Source organism: Triticum aestivum, chromosome 3D (assembly GCF_018294505.1).
Source record: "Triticum aestivum cultivar Chinese Spring chromosome 3D, IWGSC CS RefSeq v2.1, whole genome shotgun sequence".
In the NCBI taxonomy this organism is placed as follows: Eukaryota; Viridiplantae; Streptophyta; class Magnoliopsida; order Poales; family Poaceae; genus Triticum; species Triticum aestivum.
The window spans coordinates 388,624,148-388,630,253 of NC_057802.1; positions in this window are offsets into that span (position 1 = coordinate 388,624,148).

Below are 6,106 nucleotides of genomic sequence, written 5' to 3' on the forward strand. Positions count from 1 at the left end.
CGAGGGGTTGAGTGGATCCTGCCCCGGCTGTAGGAGTATGCCTCTTGCTGCGCCTGTGCTGTCTGAAGCAGCTCCCTGACCCGGCGGGTTTCAATAGCCGTTGGGGAGTCGCCGTCAACTGGGAGAGCCGCCAGCCGTGCTGCCGCAGCGACCATGTTCTCCAGCGGGTTATTATAATGACCCGGGGGTATTGGCACATACTGAGGCGGGGCAGGGGGCACCTGGGGAGGCCCCATCACTCGTGACTGAATAAGGGGTCCAGACCCGGGTGCTATGACCCCTGGCGGGTTACTGGATCCTGCACCCGGCGTGTTGAAGAGATTGCGTGGATCGTAGACCGGCGGGAGTCGAGACCGGGCCTTCTGCTGTCTCCTTCTCATGACCCCATTGGCCGCGTTCTGGTCCATCGTGAGTTGGAAGGACTGCGCCTGAATTAGCTGAGTCTGGGCATCGAGAGCCGCCCGCTCCGCAGCCAGCCTGATTCCTTCCGCCGCAAGATCCTCCTTAGCCTTTATCAGATCCAATTTTAGTTGTGCCACCGCCGCATCGTGCTGAGCTTGATCTGCCGGGTCGATCGTGGCGGTTAACAGGGCCGTCATCTTGTCCGTGAGATCCATTAGCACCTGAGCCTGAGAAGGCACCGGGTTTCCCGCCCCAGCAGCAGGGTTCTGAACAGGCTGCGCACCGGCCATGAACACCCCAACCTGACTTGGTGGCTCAAAAAGGTCCGGAATACTGTCACCGTCGGAACAACCCATGAGCACGCCATCTTGGAGTTGGTACAACGAATTTGACTCATCGGTGGCCGACGCGCCGTCCGAGCCGGCGGCCTCCTCATCACCGAACGATCAGAAGGCCCTCCGTGGATGCATCCCACAAAAGCACGCCTTAAGGCGGGCCGGGCCCGGGCGGGTTGTGCGCGCTGAGCCGTTTCGAAGAGATCGGCACGGAGACCCGGCTCGGGGCCCGGCTCACCGATCTTGCCGATGAAGACATGAATTCCGCCGAAGGGGACCCGGTATCCGTACTCAACTGAGTCGGCGTCGGGGCCCCAGTCCGCATCGTCGATGTAGAGCTTGCCACGACGACTCTTGGTCATCCGGCCTACAGCGTGTCCCTTGAGCCCTTCGAAGCTGCCCTTCAAGAACTCAAATCCACCGTGTGCTGGCCCCACGGTGGGCGCCAACTGTCGTGGAATTAACACGTCAGATGTCCTGGGACTAGGACTTAGTCGTGGAGCCATCGCAACTAGGAAGCTTGAAGGGGTTATGTGGGACAAGGAACACGAGGGTTTATACTGGTTCAGCCCCTTACGGTGAAGGTAAAAGCTTACGTCCAGTTCGAGGTGTTACTGATTAGGGTTACGATCGCTAGGGAGCTAAACAGCTATGCCCGGTTCTCGATGAGGTTGTTGTCGCCCCTAAACCGCTGCCGGGTCCTCCCTTTATATAGGGAGGCTGACGCCCAGCAGCCCTTAGTGTCCCGGCCGGCTCATAAGAGCGTCCGGCTCGGACTCTAAACAATACTTGCCTTACACTACAAGTCTACTATAACAATGATGATAACTACGGGCTTTAAGCCATATCCGGGTCTCAGCCCATCTCTGGCCCATTATCTTGAAACTTGGCTCGAGGCTTCTGGCAACGACCCTACGAGTAACCCGGCCCCTCCTGGCGGGTGACTCTAAGGTCTATATCCTCAACACTCCTTGTTTTGAATGATATCTCCAAGGGGGGCAGAACTGACCACAGTAATGGGGTGACCCGGGAAATAATGCTTAACCTTCCGGCTTGCCATGAACACACCATAAACAAGCTTCTGCCAATGCGGGTACCGCTGTTTGGACTCGATGAGCACTTCACTGACATAATAAACCGGCCGCTGAACCGGATGCTCCTTACCCTCTTCCTTGCGCTCCACCACCACAGCCACACTGACGGCTCGTGTGTTAGCAGCCACATACAGCAATAAAGGCTCCTTGTCAACCGGGGCAGCAAGGACTGGGGGCTCTGCCAGCTACCTCTTCAAATACTCAAAAGCAGTATTAGCTGCATCATTCCAGACAAAGTAATTAGTTTTCTTCATCAGCTGATATAATGGCATGGCCTTCTCACCCAAACGGCTTATGAACCGGCTTAAAGCAGCGATCCGACCCGCCAAGCGCTGGACATCATTTATACACGCCGGCTTAGCCAGGGAGGTGATGGCCTTGATCTTCTCCGGGTTAGCCTCAATGCCTCTGTTAGAAACCAAGAAACCCAAGAGCTTGCCTGCATGAACACCAAAAACACACTTGGCTGGGTTAAGCATCATCTTGTAGACCCGGAGATTATCAAAGGTTTCCCTCAGATCATCTATCAAGGTTTCTTCCTTCCTGGATTTAACCACAATATCATCCACATAAGCATGAACATTGCGCCCAATCTGGTTATGAAGACAGTTCTGCACGCAACGCTGATAAGTCGCCTGTGCACTCTTGAGTCCAAAGGGCATAGACACATAGCAGAAGGCTCCAAATGGAGTGATGAACGCCGTCTTCTCCTGGTCCTTAACTGCCATTTTAATCTGATGATATCCAGAATAAGCATCCAAGAAACTTAAGCGCTCACAACCCGCCGTAGCATCAATGATTTGATCAATACGGGGAAGAGCAAAAGGATCAGCCGGACATGCCTTGTTTAAGTCCGTGTAATCCACACACATCCGCCAGGTGCCATTCTTCTTGAGCACGAGCACCGGGTTAGCTAACCACTCTGGGTGAAAGACTTCAACAATAAACCTGGCTGCCAAGAGCCGGGCCACCTCTTCACCAATGGCTTTCCGCCTCTCTTCATTAAACCGCCGAAGGAATTGCCTGACCGGCTTAAATTTCGGATCAACATTGAGAGTGTGCTCAGCGAGTTCTCTAGGTACACCTGGCATGTCCGAAGGTTTCCATGCAAAAATGTCCCTATTCTCACGGATGAACTCGATGAGCGCGCTTTCCTATTTTGGATCCAGATTGGCACTGATGCTAAACTGCTGAGATGAATCACCTGGAACGAAATCAACAAGTTTAGTCTCATCAGCCGCCTTAAATTTCATTGCCGGCTCATGCTCCGTAGTCGGCTTTTTCAGAGAGGTCATATCTGTTGGGTCAGCATTGTCCTTGTAAAACTTCAACTCCTCTGTTGCGCAAACAGATTCTGCATAAGCTGCATCGCCTTCCTCACACTCCAAGGCCACCTTCCGGCTGCCGTGAACTATAATGGTCCCATTATGACCCGGCATCTTGAGCTGTAAATACACGTAACACGGCCGTGCCATGGACTTGGCGTAAGCCGGCCGCCCAAATATGGCATGGTACGGACTTCTTATCTTAACCACCTCAAAGGTCAATTTTTCCACCCTGTAGTTGTGCTCGTCTCCAAAGGCCACTTCCAACTCGATCTTGCCGACTGGATAAGCCGACTTACCAGGTACCACACCATGGAAAATAGTGTTTGACTGGCTGAGGTTCTTATCAATCAAATCCCATACGACGGAAGGTCTCATAATAGAGGATGTTGATGCTGCTGCCTCCATCCATGAGTACCTTAGTGAACTTATATCCTCCCACCTGAGGAGCCACCACCAAGGCCAAGTGACCCGGATTATCCACCCGGGGAGGGTGATCCTCCCTACTCCACACTATAGGCTGCTCAGACCATCGTAAATAGCATGGAACCGCCGGCTCAACCGCATTCACAGCCCTCTTATGAAGCTACTGATCTCGCTTACACAGACTGGTGGTAAACACATGATACTGTCCACCGCTAAGCTGCTTTGGATTGGTCTGATAACCCCCCTGCTGCTGTTGATGACCCTGGCCAGACTGCTGATTAAAGCCCCCTTGACCGTTCTGAGGATTAAAATTTGAGCCGCCGCCCGGGCCATGAAAACCGCCAGCGCCTGAGCCGCCGCCCGGGCCGTTGTTGCCATCAAAGGCATTGGAATTCTTAAAGGCCTTCATGATCGCACAATCCTTCCATAAATGAGTAGCTGGCTTCTCCCTAGAGCCATGCCTTGGACAAGGTTCATTCAACAGCTGCTCCAGCGTCGGGCCTGACTCGCCGGCCCGGGGAGGTGGCGTCCCCTTGCGTCGCTAGTTATTACCCTGTGAGCTGGCGTTGGCCACGAACTCTAGGCTGCTGTCGGCCTTGCGCTTGCCACCTCCTTGGTTCCCCGGGTTATGCTGAGGGCCCTTGCCATTGCCATTCTTCTTTCCCTTCCCTGTCCTTTCATCATCTGAAGCGGGGTCCTTGGTACTATCAGAGTCGGCATACTTGACGAGAGCCGCCATCAGCGTACCCATATCATTACAATCACGCTTGAGCCGCCCGAGTTTCATCTTCAGGGGCAGAAAGCGACAATTCTGCTCCAACATTAAAACTGCAGAGCCGACATCCATCTTATCAGATGAATGTATTATTTCCTTAACCCGGCGAACCCAATGTGTCGTAGACTCACCCTCCTGCTGCTTACAGTTAGTCAAATCCACAATTGACATAGACTGCCTACAGGTATCCTTGAAATTTTGGATGAACCGGGCTTTCAGCTCAGCCCAAGACCCGATGGAATTTGGTGGTAGCCCTTTCAACCAAGTGCGGGTAGTCCCATCTAACATCATGGTGAAGTACTTGGCCATTGCCGCTTCGCTGACCTCTAGTAATTCCATGGCCATCTCGTAACTCTCGATCCAGGCTCCGGGTTGTAAATCAATCGTGTAATTAGGCACCTTCCTAGGCCCTTTGAAGTCCTTGGGTAGACGTTCGTTGCGGAGAGCCGACACTAAACAAGGGACACCTCCAGTCCTGGTAGAGATACCCACGTCGACGGAAGTCGTCGGATAAGCCGGGGGAGTCTGGTAAGCCGTCAACTGAGGCACCTGCTCCGCCTCTTGCCGCGCTCTGTCTTGGTCTGCTGCGTGGGAGGCTCCGTTATAAGCCGGGCCATGGCCAGGGGGCGGGTCATGGCGTCGGACATTACTTGAGCCGGTCGCTGAGACCATGTGTCTGCTGTAACTCGGGCTCCGGCCTGGACGACGGGTCGAGTGGATCCTGTCCCGGCTGTAAGAGTACGCCTCTTGCTGCGCCAGTGCTGTCTGAAGGAGTTCCCTGACCCGGCGGGTTTCAATAGCCGTCGGAGAGTCGCCGTCAATTGGGAGGGCCGCCAGCCGTGCTGCTGCGGCGACCATGTTCTCCAGCGGGTTAGCATAATGACCCGGTGGTATTGGCACATACTGAGGCGGGACAGGGTTCACCCGGGGAGGCCCCATCACTTGAGGCTGAACAGGGGTCCCAGACCCGGGCACTGTGATCCCTGGCGGGTTACTAGACCCTGCACCTGGCGTGTTGAAGAGGTTTCGAGGATCGTAAACCGGAGGGAGTCGAGATTGGGCCTTTTGATGCCTCCTTCTCATGACCTCATTGGACGCGTTCTGATCTATCGTGAGCCGGAAGGACTGCGCCAGAATCAACTGAGTCTGAGCGTCGAGAGCCGCCCTCTCCGCAGCCATCCTGATCCCTTCCGCTGCCAGATCCTCTTTGGCTTTCACTAGATCTAACTTTAACTGCGCCACCTCCGCGTCATGCTGAGCTTGATCCATCGGGTCAACCGCGGCGGTCAACAGGACCGTCATCTTGTCCGTGAGATCCATCAGCACCTGAGCCAGCGAGGGCACCGGGTTTCCTGCCCCAGCAGCAGGGTTTTGAACAGGCTACGCACCGGCCATGAAGATTCCAACCCGGATCGGCGGCTCAAACGGGTCCGGAATACTGTTACCATCGGAACAACCCATTAGCCTGCCATCTTGAAGTTGATACAACGAGTTTGACTCATCTATGGATGATTCGCCGTCAGAGCCGGCGGCCGTCTCATCACCAGATCCAGATCGATCAGGGAGTCCTCCATGGATACATCCCACAAAAGAATGCTTCAAGGCAGGCAGGGCCCGGGCGGGTCGTGCGCGCTGAGCCGTCTCGATGAGATCGGCGCAGAGATCCGGCTCAGGGCCCGGCTCACCAATCTTGCCAATGAAAACATGAATTCCGCCGAAGGGGACCCGGTATCCATACTCAATTGAGCC